At 34.2% G+C, this 27,598-nt stretch overlaps 1 long non-coding RNA gene and 1 pseudogene across 1 annotated transcript in view; one reads left to right on the top strand and one right to left on the bottom strand.

Moving 5' to 3' along the window:
• The window catches only part of LOC141517240 (uncharacterized), a 75,086-nt gene that overhangs the window by 13,665 nt on the left and 33,823 nt on the right, over positions 1-27,598 (bottom strand). The window lies entirely within an intron of this gene.
• LOC141517238 (casein kinase I pseudogene) lies at positions 2,431-6,639 on the top strand (annotated as a pseudogene).

The following is a 27,598-nucleotide window of genomic DNA, read 5'->3' on the forward strand; positions in this document are numbered from 1 at the left end:
AATGCTATATATAGCAGTAATCATCAAAAATATTTGTTACTAATAAAAAACAAAATCCTGGGTCAATACATCAGGCTAGATAAAGAAGAAATAGAAAATAGTGGAACTCAATGAACTTAAGAACATAATTATTGGGGAATAGCTTCCTATATACAAAAATTATTGGAAAAACTTTAAACTTACAAAGTTCTGCTGTTTGACTGGAAAAAAACTGGTTTAGAACATTTGAGCTAATTGTAATATATATCATAATAAGCACTAAGTGGATATGTAACATGAATATGTGAGAGAGAGAGAGAGAGAGAGAGAGAGAGAACCAAATCAAATAACTTCAGAGCCATGTCTAAGGATAGAATTCTTAAGCAAATGAGGAAGATTGTTCACAAATCATAGAAGAGGTTATTTCAATTACAAATAATTTAAAAAATCATTTTCAGGAACAAAATCAATGCAACTGCTTGAAGAGAAGCATTTGATTAGAAAAAAAATTGTGGGCATCAAATATTTCTGACAAGGATTTGCTGTCCAAGACATATAGTGAACCACTATATGTAAGAATAAAAATGATTCAATTTTGATAACTAATATGACTAAAAATATGAACAAGTAGAATGAAGATAATAAGTTATCTTATGAAAGATTGTTCCAAATCACAATACTAAAACCCCAGTTAAAATAACTCTGAAGTCTCACCTCAAATCCAGCAATTTTAAAAGATGAAAAAGTTTGAAATAATTTTAGGGAAGTTAGAGAAAGATAAATATTATTGTATTACAATCATTGAAATTGTTGAGAAAGATACTTAAATCTTTTTGATTAACAAATCAATATCCTATTACAAAATATCTTCATGCCTAGCTTTTGGGAAGTTGCTACTTCATTGTAAATTAATCGAATAGAATGATAGTGCATTGTAAAAAAATATCAGCATGTTAAATACAAAGAAGCATTGAGATATGTGTGTATACATACATGTGTGCAAACATAGACATCTGTGCACATACATGTGCATTTATACCTGTACACACATGCATATGTATATAAAATATGTGTGTATATATTATCACCAAAATGAAATTGAATGTTCATAAATGATAATGTCCAAAACTTGGCTTCCTAAAAGAGAAATGAAAAATGTAATGTAACTTGCTCCCTTTTTTGCAGATATTAATGAAGTATGTATGTGAAACAAGAACTATAATGATGCATTTATATATAGAATAATTTTGCTAAAAATTTCCTCTTTTCTCTCTCTTTTTCATTAAGAATTTGAAAGGGAGGTGGGGTTATATTAGAACATGACGGCAATTTAAAAAGACATGAATAAAATAATCAAAACTATACTACATTATGATTCTGTACTACACTGTGGTCACTTGACCTGATCTCTTCTGTTTTTTTTTTTAATTTGGTCTAGCTTATTCACTTAAACTGCCCTCATGTTGGCAGTTTAGAGAATTTCCAGAAGTTAGAAAGCTCTTTGCTTGAGCTCACTCTCTCAAGATGCATCCATCTATAAGCCATAACTTTATCAAAAGGCATTCAATTTTTTTTTACTTGTTTTGTTTTCCTGTTGAGACTGTTGGGCTCTTTGAGTAATTACAGATCTCAATTCAATGCTTGGGACTTGAAGCAATTAGTACAAAGTCATCTGTAAAAAGAAGCATCTGGAGGTCATAAATAGATAGTTCCTCTTTATTATGTAAAAAAAAAGACTGTAAAGGATGTCATCAAAAGAATGTCTGATGAGAGAAAAAGATGGGCTTCAATTCAATATCCAAAAAATGTCTCACCAAATATTGCATTAGATTACCTAAGGTAAACATATAAGAAGGTTAATGCAGGGTTATGGATGGGTTATGATCTGTGTCACTAAAAGGGTGGGTAGCCAAATTGTTGAGATTGCAAATCCAATGGAGTACTAGAATATTCGAATATGATTTTATATACTAAAGTCATATTATTACAGCTATACTATACACTTATTTTTATCCTTTTTATAAAAGAATAAGGAGAGGCATTGCATAGCAGAAAGATTACTAAAATTAAAATCAGAAAATTGTTTTTTTCTATTTTTCCATCTTGTTTTCCTCTTTGTTTCTCCTTCCCTCCCTTTCTTGCTTTCTCTTTTTTCTTCACCCATAAATTAGTTGGTGAAACTCCCTCTACCATTGTGAATTAGCCCTGCTTTTATAACTTACAGTCTTCTTATTGTTTTTTTTAAATGATTTATTTTTAAAGCAGAGAATTTCTAATTTTTTAGCTCTATTTCTATTTCATTCATTGAGAAGACAAGAACATTGAAAAGACATGTATATATATATATATATATATAGTATTACAATATACATTTCTATATTACCCATGTTTAAGAAAGTAAGAGACAAAAAGGAAAGGATAAAGAAAGAAATGAAGGAATGGAGGGAGGGAAGGAAAGAGAAAGAGAAAGAAAGAAATGAAGAAAAAAATCTGCTTCAGTCTGCATTCAGAGTGCATCATTTCTCTTGAGTTGGACACCATGTCTTATGGATCCTTTGGGATTGTGGTGAGTCACTGTGTTGATCAATTACTGTCTTCTAAAATTGATTAGTTTTACAATATTACTGTTACTATGTGGATTGTTCTGGTGGATTTACTCAATTCACTTTACATCAGTGCATAAATGTCTTCCCAGGTTTTTATAAAACCATGCCCTTTGTTTCTGACAGCACAATAGCATTTCATCACATTCCTAGTCCACAAATTGGTCAATCATTCATTCCCCAATTGATAAATATCTAAATTTTCGATTCTTTGTCCTCACAAAAAGCTCTCTCTCTCTCGATCTATCTTTCTATCTAAATATAGTATCTATATTTAGATAGATATATTTATACAATATATGTAATGTGTATTTGTATGCATCATACATGTTGCATATGTTTAATTGTATACACACAAGGGTCCTTTTCTTCTTCTTTTGATCTCTTTGGTGTATAAATTCGGTAGTAAGTCGAAAGGTATACAACATTTAGTATACTGTTGGGCATAATTCCAAATTGCTTTTCAAAATGGTTGTACTAGTTCACTGCTCCAACAGTAATTCATTAGTGTATTTCTTTTCCCTCTAGTATGTCATTTTTATTTTTTGTCATCCTAGCCAATCTGATGGTATGAGGTGGTAATTCACAGTTGCATAATTTATAGTTTTAAAGAATATTTTGATATACTCAGACATCAAAGTTCATACAATGGCCTATAAGGTCAGTTGTCTTCCTTTGCTCTAATCTCAATTTCTTTTTTTTTAATTTTCATTTTTTAGGAAAATATTTTTCCCAATTACATGTATAAACAATTTATAACTGCAATTTCAACTTTTACCAATGTAAAATGTGAAAATGAAATGAGTCTACCTGTATGTGTTATATGATGAGAAGGAATGCTGCTCCCCCTAAGACTTGAGATTAAATAGCAATTGCCAAAGATATTGAGAAACTACAGTTGAGAAAAGCCAAGGGATACAAGAAGCGGAAGACATGAGAACATCATATGGGCACAAGTTATTGAGAATCATTTAAAGAAAGAATCATACATTTATCATTTGAAATTGTCCTTAGAAGTGATTGAGTCCAGCTGCCTCATTTTTAATTATGAGGAAAATGATTCTAAGGGTGCTTTAAGTGACTCACACAGCTATGAAGTGTCAGAGGCAGTAATCATACCCAGGAGGTTCTCCTCCAAAAACAACCCTTCTTTCACAAAATTATGCTGTGATATAACACCAAACAGGAGAACTACCTGGAAATATGTTAAGGAAATATGTTAAGTCCTCCCCCACGGTATTGTTGAAGGTAAACTGAAAAAAAAGAGTTTGAAGGAGGTGGGGGAGAAGTTCAAGAACTGGGGTGGGATTGAAACTATGAAGAAGATAACTGATAGTACTGATTCTTTGATCCGTTTTGTCTTCTCTATAGCTCCAAGAAGGACAGAACAACAGAAGGAAGGGAAATGAAAATGTATTTGTCCTCTAATATCTGGGGGGAAGTTTAGTAGTCGGATTCCATCAAATGTAAATTCATTGTGAAGGTCAGTTTCATAAGGGTGGGAATAGTTCACAGAACTAGAACTGAAAAGACTGTCAAGACTCATCCATTCCCACCCCATTTCACAAAACCTCCCAGGGCTAAATAGACTAGCACAAAAGTCTACATTTTACCAGAAGTGGGATTTGAACCTCAGATTTAACTCCAGAGTCAATGAGCTTTCTTCCCTCTGTACCTTATTGCCCTCCTAGGGCGATTAGCTTGGTCTCTCCCTTCCCCTTAGCTCTCTTTCTCTCCAAAGCAAATAATTCGGTTCCCTGGGAGTAAGAAGCTTGGCTAGACCTTAAAAAGTATCAGGAATAAAAGGTCAGAGAACCTCGAGAAGCACTGTAATGATTCCTCCCAGTCAGATTGTTCAAAACCGCAGGTCCTCATTGTGATTTGGTTTAAGTTTTATTGTGATGCACGGTCATTCTAGTCATGGCAGAAGACCCGACCTGGGGGGTCTGGATTGGGGGAAGAAGTGTTAAGGAAACCTGGTAAGGGGGTGGTGAGATATTGGCACAGTGACCTTGGTGGGTGGGTGGTGGCCCCAGGCTATGGCAGAAGAGCACCACATCTCCCTCCCCCAACTCTTGCCCCAACCCCCATTACTAGGTTTCTTTTTAGTTTAGGATATTGTCCTTGGAGGTGGCAGGGGCAACTGTGGCTCCTGACTGGGATACTGGCAAAAGCTGTTTATTGTTTGGGTTTAAAAAAGTGGGACATATGGAGAGTCTTCCTTCTTGTACTAGTAACTTGGTGAAAGAGTTCCTTAAAAAAAAAAATCAGTTTCCCGTCTTCAAGTATCCCTCCTCAAATACTCATGCCTCTTGTGAGCGAACCCTGGTGCAAGCAGCCCCCAGCTTTCCACAGCCCTGAGGCATCTCTCTCTTCTCCCATTTCCAGAATGAATATCAACAAAAGCTCCGAGACCCAATTAATTTTTGCAGGAAAATATAAACTAGTACGGAAGATCGGAAATGGCTCCTTCGGGGACGTCTTCCTAGCAGTTAACATCAACAATGGTGAGGAAGTAGCTGTGAAGCTTGAATCACAGACATCTAAGCATCCTCAACTGTTTGCTGAAGCCAAATTGTATAAGATTCTTCAAGGGGGATCGGGCATTGCCCACGTGCGATGGTATGGACGGGAAAAGGGTCATAATGTGCTAGTCATGGACCTTCTGGGACCCAGTCTTGAAGAATTGTTTAATACGTGTTCCCGCAAATTCACAATGAAAACAGTACTTATGTTAGCTGACCAGATGATCAATAGACTCCAATACATGCATGCAAAGAATTATATACATAGAGATATTAAACCAGATAACTTCCTTATTGGCACTGGTCGTCACTCTAACAAATTATTCATTATTGACTTTGGTTTAGCCAAAAAGTATAGAGACAGCAAAACAAAGGAACACATACCATACCGAAAAGATAAAAATCTTACTGGCACTGCCCGTTATGCCAGCATCAATGCCCACCTTGGCATTGAACAGAGTCGAGGGGATGATATGGAATCTTTAGGCTATGTATTGATGTATTTTAACAAGACCAGCCTGCCTTGGCAAGGACTAAAAGCTGCAACTAGGAAGCAAAAGTACGAAAAAATTATAGAAAAAAAGATGTCTACTCCTGTGGAGGCTTTATGTAGCGGATTTCCTGCTGAATTTGCAACATATCTAACCTATTGTAGGGGACTCCGCTTCGAAGAAGCCCCAGATTATTTTTATCTAAGACAGTTATTCCGGACTCTCTTCAAGTCTATGAACTATCAATATGACTATTTATATGACTGGACATTACTGAAGCAGAGAGACAATTTGGAAGCACCCTCTGGTAGTGGTCAAAATCAGCAGCTACAAGGTTCCCCAGTTTGCCAAGCATGAAGAGGAGCAGATAAAGAAGAGATGATCTAAGCAGGCCTGATTGCATACCAAACCTAGATATTTGAATTCCTATGCACACTTGCACTGGTTGTGGACAACTATTCAATGGGTGTAAAGAGGGATGAGCTGGTACTTGGTAGAAATGGAAATGCTGCATCCTGAGTTGTAGCTATTGTAACAGGGATTATTAATAGAGAGTGAAATAGTGTTCAGTTGAAGGTTGATTTTTTTTTCAAGATGGAAAAGTTAGCTAAATGGGGGACATACTTAATGCTAGCTCTGAAGAAATGATGCCTACACTAATTTTTGTTTCCTTTCTTTTTGAACTCCACTGCTTTGAGATTTAATTTTAGAAGAAAGGCATCAACATCTCTTGCCACAGTTGTGAAAACTGTCAGTTCAAAATGGGGTATTTTTTATTTATTTCCTCCTTAGGGTCTACAAGCTATAAACATAAATATTCTTAACATTTTGGAGGCTTTTATGCGTAATCCACAATTCTGCCTTTTAGGTATGCAAAAGACTGCCTGCTTATTATGATAGAAATAACAGCAACTACAGGGAAGACTTAAGAAAAACTGGGTCTCCATTAGATTGCCTTTAGGATTCTGCATTAAGTAAAGTTCTTGGTATTAAAAACAAGAGCATATTTGTTTAAAAATTGTAGATAGGATATTACTAGTAAACCCATATACAATACAAAAATTTATTCTTGTATTATTTATATTTTATTTTAATATTATATTTCATACTTATTTTATATTTCAATTCATATTTCATATGATAATTAGAGTATATATTTTATGATCTTTTATATTTATATTATATAAATGTATTAATTATATACAAATTCACACTTATAGAATGGCTATCATGCCAGGAACTCTGCTAGGCATTGGGGATACAAAGAAATTTATATGTGTAAATTGCTGACCTAAATATGATCACTATAGAAGAACAAACAAAAAATTACAAGGGGATATTAGGGTTAATAGCAACCTGCTATTCTCATGAGGTCAATCAAAAATATACCACAGATATGGGTCAAGAATATATATCTGAAAATAATATTAATTCCTAAACTTTGACCCCTAGAATGCAATTTTTATTTCTACCTCAATTGCTTTCACTTTTAACTTCTTGAGTTCAAGGACATGGCCATGATTTGTCATCTTTATGTCTACATGTTATCCAACACCTTTCACAAAACAGTAAAATAGTGTAGAATATGAGACAACCATGAAATCAAATGAAACTTCACTTTAAGTTTTGCCTTAAAGATCTGGTTATGTGATTACCAGCAATTTCTTTTATCATTGTAACCTTAATATCTTTTCATATGCAAAATAAGAATAAGCAATCAAACAATCACCATTTATCAAGCATTTAACTTTGTGCCTGTTGCATTCTGCCAGGCCCTGGAGAAATAAACAGAGAGAATGAAACAATCTATATTTATAAGGAACTTACCTTCTAATAGGAAAGAGAATAAATTCATCATAAACATATTTAGAATAAATTAAAATGAATAAATTAAAATACGCAGACTAGTTCAATACATTGTATTTTCAGGAGGAAAGTACTATGATTTGGGGCTATAAGCAGAAGGTGACATTTGAGATATGTCTTAAAGGAATGAGAATTGAGGAAGAAGGATATTTCAGGTATTGAAAATCCTAGGCAAAAACATAGCAAGAGATTGAGTATCATATATAAAAATCAGTTTGGCTAGGTCTCAAAGATTTGAAAGAGAAGTAATATGGTACATCAGGACATAGGGATAAAGACAGTTTGAATATGTTCATGGGTAAAATTGAGGTATGAATAGTGATCATTGATGACCAAGTATGAATGAGGGAAAAAAAAACCAACTAGTGTAAAATATTGACTGCTCTAACAGCAAAACATGATATATTTACTTTAGAAGAAATGATCTGAAGTCCAAAGAGATTTTTTAAAAAGTTGAATCTTTCATCTTCTTTTATGTTCTCTGGATTACAGATGGTAGAAATATAGTAGCAAGAATTTGGATGATGACCAATGGGGGGGGGGTGGGGATAGAATATTTTTGTTGTTTTTTTTTCCCATCACAATATATTATGGATCAGTTAGAAAAGTAAAATAGTTTAGGGATCCAGGAAAAAAATCATATACCTGAAATAGAGGCATGATGCAGGAGTGGTGGGAATCTTTAATTATCCAAGCATGTATTGATAATCTCTCTCTGAAAGCAGGAATGATGACATCTTCACTTCCCTTAATAACAATTGTATCTTTCAAAAAATTGAGAAATGATTGAGGGATAATTCTATGCTGGGTCTGATTCTTATTAATAGAGAAGATATTCTCTGCTGGATATAGAAATGATGGAAATATTTTGGGAAAGTGACTACCCCTTTGGTGAGTTTGGCATAGAAAAGAAAGAGAAAACTGGGTATTTCCGGACAATGTGAACTAGGATTTGGGATAGCAAATTTCAAAGTATTCACTCCAAGGATGGGATCCCATGGACAAAAGTTCTTCAATGGAAATCACGTAAGGATGGCCAGAGACTTTTGAAAATGAAATTATGAAGAAACAAAGGAAAATGATTTCAATGATCAAGAAAAATACTAGATTCACTTGAAAAAAGATAAGTAGATGGCAAGGAAACTATGCAACTTGGGATCACACATCATAGAATCTGGGGCTAGGAGAATTCTTGGACATTGTATAATCTAGACCTCTCATTGTAGAAATTATGCTATATAGAGGTTAAGGTTTCCATGGATCATAAAGGACAATATTGAAATTGCCATCTGGAGGTGACTAGGTGGCATAGTGGATAAAGCACAGGCCCTGGAGTCAGGAGTACCTGGGTTCAAATCCGGTCTCAGACATTTAATAATTACCTAGCTGTGTGGCCTTGGGCAAGCCACTTAACCCCATTTGCCTTGCCAAAAAAAAACCCTAAAAAAAAAAAAGAAATTGCCATCTAACTTAGATCCTGAAAAGCCTGGAGAAGATAAAGAAACTAGATATATTAAGATTTTAATATGATACTATCACAACATTATGAGGATTAAACTGAGACTGGTGAAGCTAAGGACAACAAAATCTTTTTATGTTTTTGTTTTTGCTTGGGACATGAGCAAGACAAAAGAATTCATGGTCCTTTTTCTTGGGCATGAGGTAGAATAAAATATTATCACTGATAACTCAAAGAAAGTGATTCAAATCTTATTTACTTATTATTTTCTTTATGAAGGAGAACGACCTGCTCTGACAATGATATAACAAAAATGTTAGCAGAGATTGCTACCAAATAAATCCTCTGCTACTGAATTCCTTTAGTCTGTATATCAGTTTAGACAGCATCAGTATTGAAAACATTCTTAAATATATATACGTAAAGTCCTCATATATCTTTTTTTTAACCTTACCAACCCCAGCATTAGTATGGCTTATTTCCCCTCTTTTCTAAATGAAAAAAAAAAATATGGGAAAAATATCCCTGTAAAGCTTCTCTGTTTCTTATAATCTTAATATGTGGGCATGCCCTTTCTAATACATTTATTGTGATTTAAATTTAACATAAAGGTAAACTGAAGCACATCTTTGAGCAAGATAACATTTACTATTAGAGATATTCTGTCTGTCATTAAAGGGATCAGTGGCATACCTCTATTTATGCCAAAGATGCAGAACAAAAGGATAGTTCCCTTTTATAAATTCTGGGGAGTAAATAACAAAGAACAGAACAGGATAGATTATATCCTGGTATGGGTGACCACATGAATGATAACAAAGTTGAGGTTCAAGAAACAAAAACAATTGGTTGAAAGTGTGGAAATAAGGGTTAACAAAGAAAGGCCCCACCCTTCCCCCACCCCTTCCCTAATGATGCCAAAAAGCACTCATTGTTTGGGTCCAGGTGCTGCATAGTAGCCCAGACTTTTGAACAGAAAACAAAACATCCTTGATAGACAATTTAGCATTACAGAAATATTAGGTCCAGTTCCCTTTAGGTTCCTACACATGCTCAAGATCAGTTAAGTTCCTTGAGGCAAAAATAAATCAGAGAGTTAAATTTCTAAAATTAACCCATTACAAGTCAGTTGAATTCTGAACTAAGTTCATAGAAAAAAGTATTGAAAAACACTCTGGGATATATGAAACACTGTGGAAAACAGGAGGAGGTATTGAAATCTGGACAGTGTCCTGCAAAATATCCTGAGTTTCAAAAGAGAGAACAGTCTGTAGACTGCAGACTAGTGACCTAGATTTTTATGCCTAGGAAAAAAACCTAAGAGTTAATTATTAAAGAAAAGGGTAGTGAACATGTAGAAAGCAACATGGAAAAAAAGTCAATATGGTTTCATTAAAAAAAAGAATCATAATAGCATATTATTTTGCTTCCCTTTTTTGAAAGGCTTTACAAGGCAGTAGCTTCAAGAGGATGTCAAAGACAAATTTGGCCTTTTATGCAAAAGTATATCATTATTCCTTTAGTAAAGATGTGTGGATGGGTAATACATGATAATAAATTTCATTGGATTAGGAATCAAAAAGTAGTAGTTCTGTGTCAAAATAGCAGGGGGATTCCATTACAACATCCCAAAGATATCTGATTGACGCTGTGGTGCTTAACATTTTTTTAGCGAAATTTTTCCAGGTGTAACAAAGCTAGAAGGGATAAAAAAGTGACTGAATAAACAGTCAGCCTCCAACTAGATCTGAATAGACTTGAATGCTGGTTTGAATTTAGAAGGTAAAATTAAATAGGATAATTATAAAGTTTTACCTGCCAGTTTAAGAAAAAATGAATATACTAGTATGAGAACAGTTGAAGTATGGTTAGACTGTAGTTTCGAAAAAGATCTGGGGGTTTTAATCCACCAAAATCTCAATATTAGTCAAATGAATATTACTGTTAAAAATCAAAAAGACAAAAGCAAAGAAAAAAACAAACAAAAAGCCAATATCTGTAATCTTCAATGCAGAAGCAAAACTTACAGGAATAATATTCTTCTGTATTATGCCTTTATCAAAGACTTCATACAATTTGTATGCTTGGAACCATACTTTAAGAAAAGTATTGATGAGCTAAAACAGCTAGAATACAGCGTTAGGGTAAGTAAAAATTCAGGTCATTTGAGAATCAGCAGAAGAAACTATTTTTTTTTTCATGGAGAAGGTGCAGATAAGTTGGTGCAGTGAATAGAAAATTATCCCTGTAGTCAGGAAGACCTGAGTTCAAATCCAATCTCAGATATTTACCAAATGTATGAATCTGAGGAAACTATTTCACACTGAGAGAGTGGAAAAAGAGAGTGGGGATTTTGGAAGGCCAAATGGCTCGGCTCTGGAGAAGTTTGATACGATTTAGGACTAATGACAAGATACACCCTAACAATTAGAGACACCAAAAGTAGAATGAAGCTGCCATAAACTGCAGAGGGATTCTGTTTATTAGACACATCAGCAAGAAATTGGATGATTAAATTGCTATAAATCTTGTAGTGGAGGTTGGGCAGAACCACGATGGTAGAGTGAAGATAAAAATTTGCCCAAGCTCTCCCCCAAACCACTCTAAATAACTTTAAATAGTGACACTAAACAAATTCTAGAGTGACAGAACCTATAAAAAGACTGAGTGAAAAAATTTTCTAACATGAGACAATTTGGAAGATCCAAGTGAAGGGTCTACTAACTAGGGTGAGAATGAAGTTCAATAGGTGACTGGGTCAATTGGTGGGTTCTGGACCTCTCAGCCCAGAGATTGTCAAGGACAACCTGGAAAGTCAGAAGTAAAAGTCTGCTGCACCCAGGTGAGAGTGGAGGACAGTCCAGCACACACCTCGGCAGTGTTGAACCAACCCCAGCTGACCAGGAAAGACATCAGAAGCTCTCAGCCCATGGACAGTAAGGGGGTTTGAAGGAGACTGCAATCACTAAGGCAGGACTTTGTTGCTTTGGCCATATTCAATCATGGGTCCCAGTTCCAGAAAAAGAATCAGAAGCATACCAGAGCTAACTGCCACAGTGGAGCAGGACCTTCCTCACAGTTCCAGGATAGAAAGGAGTGCTACTTGTGGTTACCCACAGATCAGAGGACAGGCCAGAAGAGTGGTTCAAACCTCTCCTTAAATCATAAGTCCTTTGAATAATTGCAAACTTGCAGATCCCTATCAGTATATCTGAAAACAGAAGCAAAAAATCCTCAAAAGCTTGGGGGGCTGCACCTGGAAGTAGAGGCCTACTTTAAACAAAGAGTTAAAATCAAGTCATAGTAGGTAGGAGGAATGAGCCAACAATAGAAGGGAAAAAATCTGACCATAGATAATTACCATGATGATAAGATCAAAATACATACTCAAAAGAAAATTTAATTCAAAACTTCTACATACAAAGCCACCAAGAAAAATATGAATTGATCTCTACCACAGAAGAGCTCAAAGGAAGGACTTTGAAAATCAAGTGAGGCAGAGGAAAAATTGGGAAGAGAAATGAGACCGATGTGGGAAAATAATAGAAACTAAGTCAATAGCATAGTGGATAGACAAAACTGAAGAAAATAGGATCTAATAATCAGAGAGGGCCAAGTGGAAATAGAGGTTCAAAAAGCCAATGAGGAAAAGAATATTTTAAAAATATAATTGACCAATTGGGAAAAGAGTTTCGAAAGCTCACGGTTTAAAATGATTCCTTAAACTATAGACTGGAGCAAAAGTAAGCTGAAATGAAGAAAGAATAAAACAAAACCAACAGCATGAAAAACTAGAATAAAATGAGAAATAATCTCATTAGAAAAACAACTGACCTGGAAATTAGATCCAGAAGAAATAATTTTAAAAATATTGTACTACTTGAAAACCACAATCGAAACAGTGCTTTGATATCATTTTTCTAGAAATCATCAAGGAAAAGTACTCTGATATTCTATAAACAGAGGGTAAAATAGAAACTGAAAAAAAAACACCAATCACTGCTTGAAAGAGATCCTAAAATGAAAACTGCCATAAATATTATAGCCAAATGTCAGAGATCCAAGGTCAAGAAAAAATATTTCAAGCTGCCAGCAAGAAACAATTCAATTATTATGGAACCACAATCAGAATAACAGAGTTAGCAGCTTCTACATTAATAACATAAACATCTTGGAATATTATATTATGGAAGGCAAAAAGGCTTGGATTGCAAAGAAGAATCAACTACTCAGTAAAACTGAATATATTCTTTCAGGGAAAGATGGGTTCTTACTGAAATCACAAGACTTTCAAATTTTCCTGATGAAAAGACTAGAGATGAACGGAAAATCTGATCTTCAAATATGAGTCTCAAGTGAAGCCCAAAAGGGTAAACATTAATGTCACATCATAAGGGTCTTAATGATGTTGAAGTGCTTGTATTCCTGCATGGGAAGATGATACTGATAACTCATATGACCTTTCTCATTTATTAGGGCAATTAGAAGGAGCATATATAGACAAGTCACTGTGAAAGTTGAATATGAAGGTATAATATATCTTTTTAGATGGATTTAAGTGGTGACAGTCATGTACTGGAAGAAAGGGAAAGGGGAAGGTAGAATGGAGTTATTTCACATAAAAGAGGTAAGAAAAAAATTTCAGTCGAGTGAGAGAGGGGAGAACTAAGCAAGAGTGAATAAGTTTTACTCTCATCGAAATTGATTCAGAGAGAATAATATAGCATTCAATTGTATACAAAAATCTATCTTACCCCAGAGAAAAGTAGGAGGGGAAGGGGTGATAGGGGGAAAGAGGTGATAGAAGGGAAGATTGGGGAGGTAGTAGTTAAATGCAAAACCCTTTTGAGCAAAGATAGGGTGAAAGGAAGGAAAGAAAAGAATAAATGGGGGGTAGGGAGAATAGGATGGAGGGAAATACTATTAGCAGTAGTATCTGTGGGAAAAATATTAATGCAAGATTCTGTGAGAGACCTCATTTCTCCAACATATAGAACTGAGCCAAAAATCACAAAAAATAACAGATATTCCCCACTGATAAATGGTCAAGAGATATGAACAGTTTTCAGATAATATTGTTAATGCTAACTATATAAATCATTTTTAAAAAATATCCTACCTATTGTCAGGAGAAATGTGAGTTGGCAAAATTCTGAGGTACTATATTATAAATATTGCATTGGCTAATGGGACAGAAAGAGGAGATGACAAATGTTGGGGAGAATATAGAGAAATTAAAACATTAATGCAATGGTGGAAGAGTTTTGAAATGGTTCAACAATTCTGGAGAACAATTTGAAACAATGCCTAAAGCGGCTATAAAATCATACCTACCTTTTGACCTAACTTTTGCCAATACAAGGTCAAGATTCCAAAAGAGATGAGAAACAGGAAGGAAAAAGGTAGATAGATATAGATATAGATATAGATATAGATATAGATATAGATATACATGATATAGATATACATGATATAGATGATATAGATATAGATATAGATATGGATAGATAGAGATAGAGATAGAGATATAGAGATAGAGATAGAGATATATAGATAGAAATATAGACATAGACATAGACATAGACATAGACATAGACATAGACATAGACATAAGACATAGACATAGACATAGACATAGACAGATATAGATATAGAGATAGAGATAGAGATAGAGATAGAGATAGAGATATAAATATAGATATATAGATAGAGATAGAGATAGAGATATATAGATATAGAGATAGAGATAGAGATAGAGATAGAGATAGAGATAGAGATAGAGATAGAGATAGAGATAGATATAAATATAGATAGATATATAGATATAGATATTTATAGCACTACTTTTCTAGTGCCAAGGAATTGGAGGTGATGCCCATCAGTTGGGGAATGGCTGCTATAAGAAATGATGAACAGTATGCACTCAGTAAAACCTGGAAAAGACATACCTAAGCAGAGGTGATGAATAACATACTATATACAAAGTAATATCAGTATTGCATGATGAAGAGCTGTGAATGGCTTCTTAACAATGCTATGACCTAACACAACTCTGAAAAAGAATACTATCCATCCTCAAAGACAGAGCAGATAGTGTCTAAATACAGATTAAAACAAACTTTACTTACTTTATTTTTCTTGAGTTTCCACTTTTTTTTGAAGGGAGACTATGTTTACTTTCACAACATGACTATTATAGTCATGTTTTGCATGATTAAAGATCCTTAACCTACATCAAATAACTTACATTCTCAATGAGGGCAAATAGGTAGGAAAGAAAGAAGACAATTCAAAACTTAATGTTTAAAAAATGTTAACACTTGTTTTTATATGTATTTGGGGAAAAATAAAAATATGAAAATGTTATAGTGGAGATAATTTGGACTAGTTAACTATTGATAATGCTCATGAAAGTGACTCTAATCTTCTTGTTGAAATAAGAGGCTTCATATTGGCCATGCATTGGGGTAAGCATAGAGAAAAGAAATATAAGCAACATGATAGTCTCTGCTTTTAATCTTTTTCTGAGCCTCAATTCAGCAATTGCTGTTAATGGCAGTCTGAAGGGATAATGAGGTCAAAAGAAACATTTTCTATTATTTCTATCTGGTGGAGCCAGCTTAGGTATATAACTTCATATTTTAAATTTCATATCCTTAGTATTTAGAATTTCTCAGAGAATCTCAATTCCTGTGATGTGATTCCAGCGGACAAAGGGTAGGAAACAGTAGAGGAGCTGCCTTAACAAATCCTTGGGGAAGAACAAAAGAATGAAGAAAAGGGGAAATTGTATGTATTTGAGTTCATTTTTTTTAGAGGGAATGGAAGTATATTTGGCCTGGAATTGTTGTTTTTTTCTGTTTGATGCTTGGTTGTGGAAGAATTCCAAACATGTAAGAAATGCTTTTTGAAATAATAAAAAGGATTATGAGAATCTTAAGAGTCAGAGTCACAGACCTCAGAGGAGAAAAAAGGACCACAGTGACCATCTAATCTGACCATTTTTTTAAAAAAAGAATTCTTTCTATGAGAATATCCTGAAATTGAAATTCTCTGCTCAGATGGAATTCATCATTTCTTGAGTCAGTCAATTCAGCTCTAAATATGAGGATTTTTTTCCCTGACATCAAGCCTAAATTTGTCTCTTTGTAGCTTCCAACCACTACTTCTAGTTCTTCCCTCTGGGGGTAAATGGAAGAAGTCTAATCTTATAACCACTCTTCAAACATGTCAAAGGCTATCTTCTTCCCCCTGAGTCTTCTTCAAGCTAGCAATTTTCATATGACATGGATTTCAGGGCACTTCATCATTTTACTTGACCACCTGTGAATGGTTCCTAGCTTATCAATATCTTTACTATATTCCAGTTCTGAGGATTGAAAGCAATAGAACAAATAGTTTGAAGAATTTAATAAGATGATCAAGTCTTTTTTTTTCCTGGAAACTATTTCCCTCTCTTCATGCAGAGAAAGATTTAATTAGCTTTTTTGGTAGCCATCTGAAAGTATAACTAATACAGAATTATTGTACACTAAAAATAAAATGTTCCTTTCCATTTGTTGCTTGTGAAATAGATTTTTTTGAACACAGTTGCATTTGTTATTATTTCTTTTGATCTATTAGAGGTTCTGTAGGTTAGCATTTTCAAAGCAGGTTCAAGTTCCAATTGTGACACCAATCTGTGTGATTCTCTAATTACTTAAGCAAATCTCACAGGATTATTGTGAGGTTCCAGTGAAATAGACCATTTGCAAATCTTAAACTGTTATGCAAACATTAACTACTAGTACCACTACTACTACTACTACTACTACTACTACTACTACTACTACTATTATTATTATTATTATTATTATTATTACTACTACTACTACTACTATCATCATCACCATAACCACTTCCCTGGCCACTGCTCCTAATAATAAAAATTGTGTGAAGAATAGTTAAATAATTACTGATCTACCTTGAGAAACATTTTCTTTCTTCTTATATTAGAGAAAGTATAAATCTGAAAATAAAAAAAATTACATTTCAGAATGTATGGGGGGTGGAGCCAAGATGATGACAGCATGAAAGCAATGTTTCCCAGTAACTCCTTCCCCAAAACACTCTAAAAGCCATCAAATTATGACTGTAGCCAAAATTTAGAGGGGAAGAACCCACACAACCCACATTTTCCCAATCCAAGATAACTGAGAAGCTCTGTGGGAAAGGTATGCTTCACCAGGACTGGGGATCGGAAAATAGCCCCAGCCACAGCTCAGCCCAGTCCAAGTATCACAGGGAACAGCTTGAAGGGGAGGTGAGAGAACACTGCTGCACCAGAATGAGTGTGGAGTGAAGAGCACTGACCACAGAGCAGCCCTGCGGCAAGAACCTGCAACTGGAATCTGGGGAAACCAGGCTGTACCTCAAGAGCACAGCCCACAGATGGTAAAGGGGTCAGGGGAGACTACAAAAATCTCTCTGCTCTCCCTGGGGCAAGACTCTGCTTTTTGCCTACACTCAGATACAGGTTGCAGTTTGGCCTTCCATACTAAGATAGCAGGATTCCTCCTCACAACTATAGGGCAGAGGGGAGTGCCTGTGGTCATCTACATATCAAAGCATAGTCAAGAGAACATAAGTCCTTGGAGGAATAAAGGTTCCAGTGGGTTGTGTCCCAATAATACTCAAAAACTCAGGAAGCACCCCCAAACCAGACACAGGCTGGAGAAATGAGTAAATAGAGAAAAATAGGAACACCATTGAGAAATTCTTTGTCTATGATCCCAAGAAGGATCAAAATACTCATTGTGAAGATGAGAAGTACAAGCTCCTCCTTCTAAAGACTCCAAGAGAAACGAAAATTGGGCTCAGGCTATGACAGGGCTCAAAAAAGATTTTGAAATTCAAGTAAGGGAGATAGAAGAAAAAATGGGGAAAGAAATGAGAGAGATGCAGGAAAAAAACATGAAAAAGAAGTCAGCAGCTTAATCAAGGAGATCCAAAAAAAATGCTGAAAAAAATACCATGTTAAAAAACCAGCATAGGTCAAATGGATAAAAGAGTTCAAAAAGTTATTGAGGAGATAATTTCTTTAAAAAACAGAACTGGTCAGATGGAAAAGGAGATAAGGAAGCTGGTGACTTTATGAGAAGTCAAGACACAATACTTCAGCACCAAAAGAAAAATTAGAAGAAAATGTGAAATATCTCATTGAAAAAAACAATTGATCTGAAAAACAGATTCAGGAAAGATAATTTAAAAATTATTGGGATATGTGAAAGTCATGATCAGGAAAAGAGCCTTGAACTCATTTTTAAAGAATTCCTACAGGAAAATTGACCTGATATCCTAGAAGCAGAAGGCAAAATAGAAATTGAGAGAATCCACCAATCTTCCCTGGAAAGAGAACCAAGCAAACAATCCCCAGGAATGTTATTGCCAAGTTTCAGCACTCTAAGTCAAAGAGAAAATATTATAAGCAGGCAGAAAAACAAAATTCATATATTGTGGAGCTGCAGTCAGGACTTAGCACAAAGGACTTAGCAGCAGCTACATTAAGGGCTCATAGGTCTTGGAATATAATATTCCAGAAGGCAAAAGAGCTTGGAATGCACCTGAGAATCAACTATCCAGCAAAACTGAACTTTCATTGAAATGGGAATTTCAAATGTTCCTGTTGAAATGACCAGAGCTGAATAGAAAGTTTGACCTTCAAATACAGGACTCAGGTGAAGCATAGAGAGTGGAGGAGAAGGGTAAAATATGAGGGACTTAATGAAGATGAACTACGTGTATTCCCATATAGAAAAATGTTACTGATAATACTCATAGAAAACTACTCATTTAATAGATCAGGAAGAAGGAACTTTTGTAGATGAAGTACAGGAGAGAGCTGAATTTGAAGATATATTGTAAACATGGAGTCAATGGCTAAAAGGGAAATGCACTGGGTGTAAGAGAAAGGAGAGATGGGATAGACTAAGATATTTAGTATAAAAGATTTTTAAAACTACATATATATATATATATATATATATATTATTTATTTACAATAAGCTTTTGCGATGATATGAAAAGGGGAAGACGAAGGGGAATGAAGGAACCTTCACTCTCATCAGAAACGGCTCAGAGAAGGAACAACATACACACTCAATAGGCTATAGACATCTAGAATAAAAAAAGGAAAGAAGTGGGAAAGAGGGAAAGGGGGGATGTTGGTGATAGAGGAGAGGGCAGATCATAGGAGAGAATAGTAAGGTATAACACATTTTCTTTTTTACTCCTGGATGGCATATCCAGGACCATGAGCTCAAGTGGTTGCTGGGTCTCAGGGGTGGTATGTGGGCTTGAGGCCTCTTGGCCCCAGGGCCATTGATCAGTCTACTGTGCCATTCAGCTACCCTACAGCACATTTTAGGAAAGGGACAGAGTGAAAGAAGAGAGAAAATATTATATATGGTAGTGGGGAGGAATGGATGGAGGGACTTACAATCAGCAACAGTAACAGTGGAAAAATATAGAAGTAACGTTTATAATGGACTTATCATAAAGATTGTGATCCACCCGAGACAGAACTGATAATATCAGAACACAGACTAAACCACATTTTTTTTTCTCTTTCCTTTACTTTATTTTTCATGTGGGTCTATATGTTTGGGGGGGGAGGGGTATTATGTTTATTCTTAAACAATAATATTTTAGTAATGTATTAAAAAAATCACTTGTACAAAAATATTCATAGCAGCTCTATTCATTGTGGCAAAGAATTAGAAATTAACTAAATGTCTTTCAATTGGGGAATGGCTTAACAAAATGTGGTATATGTATGTGATGGAACACTATTGTTCTATTAGAAGCCAGGAGGGATGGGAATTCAGGGAAGCCCAGAAAGATTTGCATGAACTGATGCTGAATGAGATGAGCAGAACCAGAGGAACACTTGTGCATCCTAGCAGCAACAAAGGGGTGATGACCAACCTTGAAGGAATTGCTCATTCCATTAGCGCAACAAGCAGGCACAATACTTTATTTTTCTTCCTTAAGGATATAATTTCTCTCCCATCACATTCAACTTAGATCAATGTATATACCATGGAAGCAATGTAAAGACTAACAGACTGCTTTCTGTGGGAGGTGGGGGAAAGAGTAGGGGGAAAATTGTAAAAAATTCAAAATAAAAAAGAATGTATGGATCAAAAAATACATTTCATTTTAGTAGATTCAGCTCAATCTTCTAGCCTGTCAAAATCTTTTTTCCATCTTAAAATTCAAAGTATTGGCTATTTTTTTCAATTTAGAATTATCTGGGAATTTTACAAGTGATAATTTCACAATATGAATCTATATCATTTTCCAAATCATCGCTTATGTTGTTAACAATTCAAGTCCTTGAGAAGCTCCACTAGGAATTTCCTTTCTTTTTGATTTAGCATTGGGCCTTTGCTGACTGTGAATCATGCATTAAATTCATCAATCATCTAACCCTCATGAATTCATCTTTCTCACAAAAATAGTATACCATTCATTATATACACTGTAACTGTAACAGTCCCCCCATCCAGTTCACAGTTTAGTGACCTGTCAAGAAAGAAATAATTGTATCTCTATGAACTGCTCTAGATGAAATTATATTCAATTTTGGGTTATCTTCTATTTTTAGTTGTTTTCCAGGCATCCTTCCAATAATATGTTCTATGTTTTTATAGGAATTTAATCCCAATTTGTTGTCCTGTTTTTGCAAACTCTTCCCTTTAAAAATTTCAGATGTTGGTTTCTCTTCTCCAACACTACTCTAGTTCTTGCATCCTCTTTAGACGCATAGCTGTCACATTTAGTCATCAAAGGTTACAGTTCTTTGAATACTCAAGGTGCAGTTCATCTGGAGTAAGTGGTATGAATTCATCCATGACTAGTTATATGTCTCTTTACTTAATTCTTTTCTTAGCCATTTTACTTCATCTTTCCAATGACCAAATTATTCCTTTCAACAGAAAAAAGTGAAACAAAATAGCACTATTCAATAGCGCTATTGTCATTTATCATCTATCCCAACCAACACTTTCTTTCTTGATTTCCTTTTTTGTACAGATATGAAAAACCCAGTTTTATTACCTTTATTTTCAACTCTATTTAGCTTTAATATGCTTGATATTTCTTATGATACAAGCCATCTTTTGTATTCTTCTGTTTACTTTTCTAGTTTCCAACTTCTGTTCATTACTTGAAAATCTAAATTATTTGATGAATTTTCTATGTAACCAAACATGGAAGGAGTGTAGTTTGGGGAAAAATGGACTAGACTTAAAAGTTACTGACTCTGACCTTCAGGTTCCCAGTTTCCCAATTTGTAGAAATGAATTATACGCTAGAACCAGTTATTTCCCTACAACAGGAAGTTATTTTAGCTAAAAAGCCACAAAATTGTTACTAGGCCTTATTGATTACTTGACCTCCCTAGATCCAAATTCCTGGCTTGTCTAATGGTATGTGGGATCAAAGACATTTTAATTGGGCATATATCTGTGAAGTAGCTTTAAACAGCCCTGCAAATGATCACATTTCCATTTTGGAGATGAGAGGAAGTGTCTGTAGAAGCTGAACTGTATCTTGTGGAACTATATTTTGTTGCAAATCCTTGTTGCTCAAAGTAAAGTAAGTCAGCTTTTGTTAACTGTTCAATCACTTGCAAATGTCTATAGTGGGGCTACATAAACTCTAAATTAGCAGGATGTGGGTATCAGACCTACACCTAAAAAAGACTGCAGACTAGAAAATCTTTAACTGAAATCACTTTAAACTCTGAGTCCAAAATCCTAATGAAAAGAAGGTGTTTCAGTTATCAATGAGTCTAGGATTGCAAGGGACTATTTCAAAAGCATCCCTATTTCCCTTCACCTCCTCAACCTTTCTCTACATTTCTATCCTAGGCTTTAAGATCAATGCAAAATTGCAAATTTACTAATTTTATTAATTTACTAATTTACTAGTTACTAATATTCAATGTTTTATAGATTCATTTAAAATAACATATTCTGAAAATAACTCCACATTCAATATCAGGTTCACTTCCCCCTCCTAAAAAATACAAGATTATTTGCATAACTTTCTATTATTCAAGATTTTTTTCTTTTCCTAATTTTTAGTGAGCTCTAAGAATCTTAAGGAAGAAAAATACAGGAAAAAAAGGTTCCTGAAAACTGTACTATTGTTTGGTAAATATGTTCCTTCCTCTTCTCATTTCGCTTGCTCTTACATACACAATCACACACTCATTAATCTCTTTTGGACAATAGTCCACGCATTCTTCCATTCTCTTTGCTATTCCTCCCTTGCTTCCATGCTTCATTTCATTTGACTAGATTGTAGAAAGCATTATCTCAAAGCTTAAACAAAAACATTTTCCAATTTTCAGAAATGTTTCCATTACTAAATTAAAACCTACCTAAAAACCATTCAAAACTTATAGGCTTTAACTCTCTTTGCCTGACATAGTTAAAGTTCATCCATTATTTTACTACACGCTCTAATAGTAGTAAATCACCTCACATATGGAAATGGGACTTTGAGGGTCACTGAGCTGTGAATTTAACCAATGTATCACCATTATTGAAACACCTGGACCATTCTTTTGTGTTGATGCACTGTGATAACACTGGAGAGTGAGGGTGTTAAATAGCTTTCCAGATCTCTTGTTTCTTGTTTGGGATGTGATTTCCTAGTAATACAACACTGGGTTGGAATTTAAGAGTTTCACCAACCATGTTTTTATACTACCTCATTTGATTTTAAATATCATTTACAGGATAGTTCATCTGTGCAACAACATTTATCAAAGGATGTTTCTGATGGCTTTCTTCACTTATTTGGAGTGCTGTATAGCTTGATTCTAATATGTGTATTTAAATTTATTGTTTATTTTCCACTCAATAACATATGGCTGTGACACACATATATAGTGTATGTGTATACACAAATATTTTTATGTAGAAAAAATAAATAATCCCACTACATGGATAAACATAACAGTACTATATGTATTGCTTCCTCAGTGACTTACAAGGTCCTTTAAGGAAGAAACTATCTCTGCTTTGTAATTTTTTTTCCTAAATGCTTTCTTTACTTTCATTTATAAAGTTTAACAAAATATAAACAAACTAAACCTTTGATATTTATTCTATCAGTTCCAGTAATGAAGGACCCAGCATATATTCAGTTAGGGAATAGGTCCCTAATTTTTTTTAATGTTATGGATCCCTTTATCCAGTAAACTCAATGGAATCTTTAGCAGAAGAGGTTAATAAAAATAATCTTTTTCCCCCGTCCAAATATATGGAATCGCCAAATTCATAAATAACCAGTTAAACAGTCCTGATGGAAGAACTCAATTTAACTATTGGATTAAGGCAATAAAATATCTGTTCTCTTTGTATTTTTAGACTATAACTAGGATAGGAATGATTGGAGTTTTTCTTTATGGTACCAAAATTTTGAAGTCATAGAACTTGCCCTGGGCTTAATACCTTATTGACCACACTATTAAAACGGAACCTTCCAGATAGAAGGAAGGCCCCGTTCTGCTTCCTCCAAGGTTTGCCTCATTTTGCCTAGTCCCTTTTCCTTGGTCTTCCCTTCTCTGCCACCAATGAATAACTACAGGAGCCAAAACTGTTAGATCTGAATAGGTTCACCAACTAAGTGATCAGAAGCCTTCCTGTCAAACCTTGAAGTATCTTTAAAATGAGTAGGGCCAAGGAGTCCAGTGTTTTCTATAATCCTGATAATCCCTTCTTTTTGGCTATCCAAGGTGGTTTTGAAGTCTAATGGAAGGGGTGGGGGAAAGTTATTCCGTAACCAAATACCAGATTTAATATCCAAAGGAATATTAAGGAGCATAAGATTTAAATAAACTAATAATATGTTGTTTTCCTATGTATTTTTCTCTAGGGCCATTATGAACACTCAGTAATTTCTCATTGGTAAATACTCATCCTCATTAGCAAAAAGCTTGGGAAATCTGTCACACACTTTTCTACCTTTGGGAATCAGGTCTTCAAATTCTATTTAACAACATGAAATTTAAAGTATATATCATTCCATAAATCTCATTTATTTTTTACTTTTTGATTATTAATAGGAAGAACTATGTTTTGTAAAGTTTGTGTGCTTTCAAGTTCTTCCTAGGTGTTACAAAATATATTTTCCTTTGAAATCTTTTTAACTGAAGTGACTTACTCATCTTTTCAATCAGTGTGAAACAACTGATGAGAAGAGATATATTTCTAAATGACAAGGCCAAACTTCAGCTGAGGAATTATAAAATCAAGTGCAGGCATGATTCTTTCTTCTGAACTGCTTGATTCATTGAGACCCAAACAAAAGATTAACAAGGGGGGCTTAAAAAACACACTTTCTCCCCTTGATATTCTCCAAAGGGAGCAAAACAACAGAAGATGGTGAACACAAAGGAGATTTGCTAGCATGAAACAAAGAGAGGTCATGTGTGATTTTTCTGTATTAAGATTCACTAATGTATTGAAGTGGTGGATAAAGCATTGTCTAGAAAAACAAGCCTTGTGCTGTGGTATGACTTAAATTCAAAAGGCATGTTTATATGAGAAACTACATAACAGAAGCTTCTAACTGTTTGCAGTCTGATTTACCTGCTGATATAATAGTTAATCAGCAGTCATTGTGAACCAGGAAAAACCAAAAGAAAAATGTCTGAGACTAAGAGTCTTAAAATGATCATTACTTTTTTTTAAGGTTTTTTTTTTTTTACAAGGCAATGGAGGTAAGTGGTTTGGCCAAGGTCACACAGCTAGGTAATTATTAAATGTCTGAGAACGGATTTGAACTCAGGTACTCCTGACTCCAGGGCCGGTGATCTATCAACTTGTGCCACCTAGCTGCCCTCCCATCACTTCTTTTTTTAATTTCAATTTAATATTTATTCTCATTTTGTACAAATAATGTTTTTATACATTAATAAAATATTCTTGTTTAAGAGTAAACAAAATACCCCCTCTCCCCCAAAAATATATATACTTGCTTGAGTGATAAAGGGGAGAGAAAAAATTAAAATTAAAATAAAAAAAATAATAGTAATAATTGTAGGTATGGCCAGCTGGCACAGTGGACCAGAGCCTGGAGCCAGGAGCACCCGAGCCCATATCCTGGCCCATACACCCAACAATCACCCAGCTGTGTGACATGCAAGCATTTTATGAAACATATTGATTTCTATAACAATCAAAAATTAAGAAATTGATAGATTAGAAATAACTTTCCAACAATACCTAGTTCATATTAATTGGTATATTTTAATTTAATATATTTCAATGAGCAAAAATCCATTAGGGAAAAAAAGAAGAAAGATCATTGTGACAAGCACATATGGTCAAACAAAACAGATTCCCACATTGTCCATGTGCAAAAAATGATCTCACTTTCAATGAGTCGATCTGCACCCTGATTATCACTTCTCTCTTAAGAGATAAGGAGCATACTTCAAATTGGATAAGAGAAGAAATAAGGATAGGGATATATTAAATAAACATGTAGAGAGCTAAGTTTAAAACTATCATATATCTATGTATCTATCATCTACTTTTCATGTTACTTTTTTTTCCTTTTCCTGACATGCATCTCTTTGATAACATTCTTTTTATCAAATCAATCACAATTCTTCAATGGTATGGGCTGTAGTGTACTCACCCTTCCCTATTTCCCTTTGAGTAGTCTTTAACTTTAATTACTCCATACCATCAATTGCATCTCTAGATGAAAAGTCATGTTGAAAACATGGAGATTTCCACCCCCCAAATCACTAATTGTTTAATCATTAAAAATATTTCATGATATCCCATAAGAATAGAGAGATAAGGAACCTTCATCCTTTCTCCTGTGAAGAAATATATCCTGAGAAAAGGTGAGCTGGTCCTATAGCAAGAGCTTGGATCAATTAGTAGTTAAACAATTAACTATTCCACTGGAACTTAATGAATATCAAAGAATTCAAAAGGAAGATCTAATGAGTAGATTTTCTGTGGAGGCTAATGGGAGAATATGCACAAGAATGAAAAAAAGATAAGAATATATGGATGAGCTACAATCAACCCTAATAAAAAAGTATCCATATTAGTTAGATCACAGTTCTACTTAAGATTATGTACTGAGGTAATTATTTTGCAATGTGTTTTGCTTTTAGAATTGCCTGTTCTTGTTTTCTGCTCACCCAAGGAAAATAATAGACATTGTTATATGGGCTGAATGAGAAAAAATTAGTAGCAGTAGTAACTAGTGGAAGTAATTAGCAATTTTATAGTCATTTAAGGTTTTCAAATTGAAATATTTATATATATATTATATATATTTTCATATGTTATAGACATATGAAATCATTATATTAATATATATATAAATTTATACACATAAATATAAGCACTTTTATTTAGATATAGCTTTAATTTTATATGAATATGACATTTATATAGCATTTTGGAAACCATAAAACACTATATAAATGTTAGTAATTATTACATCTATATCTCTATTATCTAATATATAGAGATATGTTAAACATTCTGCCAAGCTGATATAGATTCATTAATTATCATTATTTAGATGAATATTTTTACCAGTTCCAAAATCACTTAACTATATTGTCATCTAACCCATATTTGTTCATTGTATTCACAGGCATAATTTGAGAAATTTTCGTACCTGCATAGTTAATAAAATCTAAGTATATCTACAACATTCCTCAGATCTGTCACTCTAGTTGCCTTGTCAAAAACAAATAAATTATGGTGAGTCTGGAATGATCTGTTTTTGACATAAACAATGCAGTCTTTATTGATCTTCACTTCATTTTACAAACTCTTCCTTTAATTATATATCCTATAATCTTTCCAGGGATTAAAATCAAGATCACAGGACCATGAATGCTGGACATGATTTAATTCAGCAAACATGGGTTAATGCCAACAACTTTCAAGGCAGTATACCATGACAAAACAAACAAACAGAAATGGTACTTAAAATCCAAAGAATATTTTTTCTACTAGGGTGGATTAGGAAGTGCAATAGCATTTATTAATATCTTCCTAAACATTTGCTCTCTTCAGATGTTTAAGGTTGCCTCAGTAGTCTGTGGATGAACCCTTACTTTAACTCTTAAGCAAATGCTGAATGCTTATCATATTTAATGTAGAAGGAATATTTTCACCCAGTCATGTTTTGGATGAGCTAGACCGTGAGACTTCTTCCAACCCTAAAATCCTGTGATTTTTTTAATCAAAAAAGGATAGCGTGACAAATCATGGGTGCTAAAAATAAAAGCAACAATATAGAAATCATGAAGTAAAGTATTTACTTGACAATGTGTTTTTCATTCACTCATTTTCTACTGTTGCCCTATTCAGTGTTTTCTTGACAAAAACAATAGAGTGGTATGCTATTTTCTTGCTCAGGTCATTTTATAAATAAGGAAACTGAGGCAAACAATTCTTGATTTTCTTCTTCTTTGCAATCTTCTGCATCTTCTTCTAAACACTTTAATATTTTGCTTATTACTCTCTAGCAGGACAAACATCATCTTCATCAATAGCTAAAACCCTGAATTTGATGAGTATATCCTGGACATAAAATTCACGGTCCTCTCTCAAAGCTGCCTCTTGCAAAACTTTG

Source organism: Macrotis lagotis, chromosome 3, assembly GCF_037893015.1.
Source record: "Macrotis lagotis isolate mMagLag1 chromosome 3, bilby.v1.9.chrom.fasta, whole genome shotgun sequence".
In the NCBI taxonomy this organism is placed as follows: Eukaryota; Metazoa; Chordata; class Mammalia; order Peramelemorphia; family Peramelidae; genus Macrotis; species Macrotis lagotis.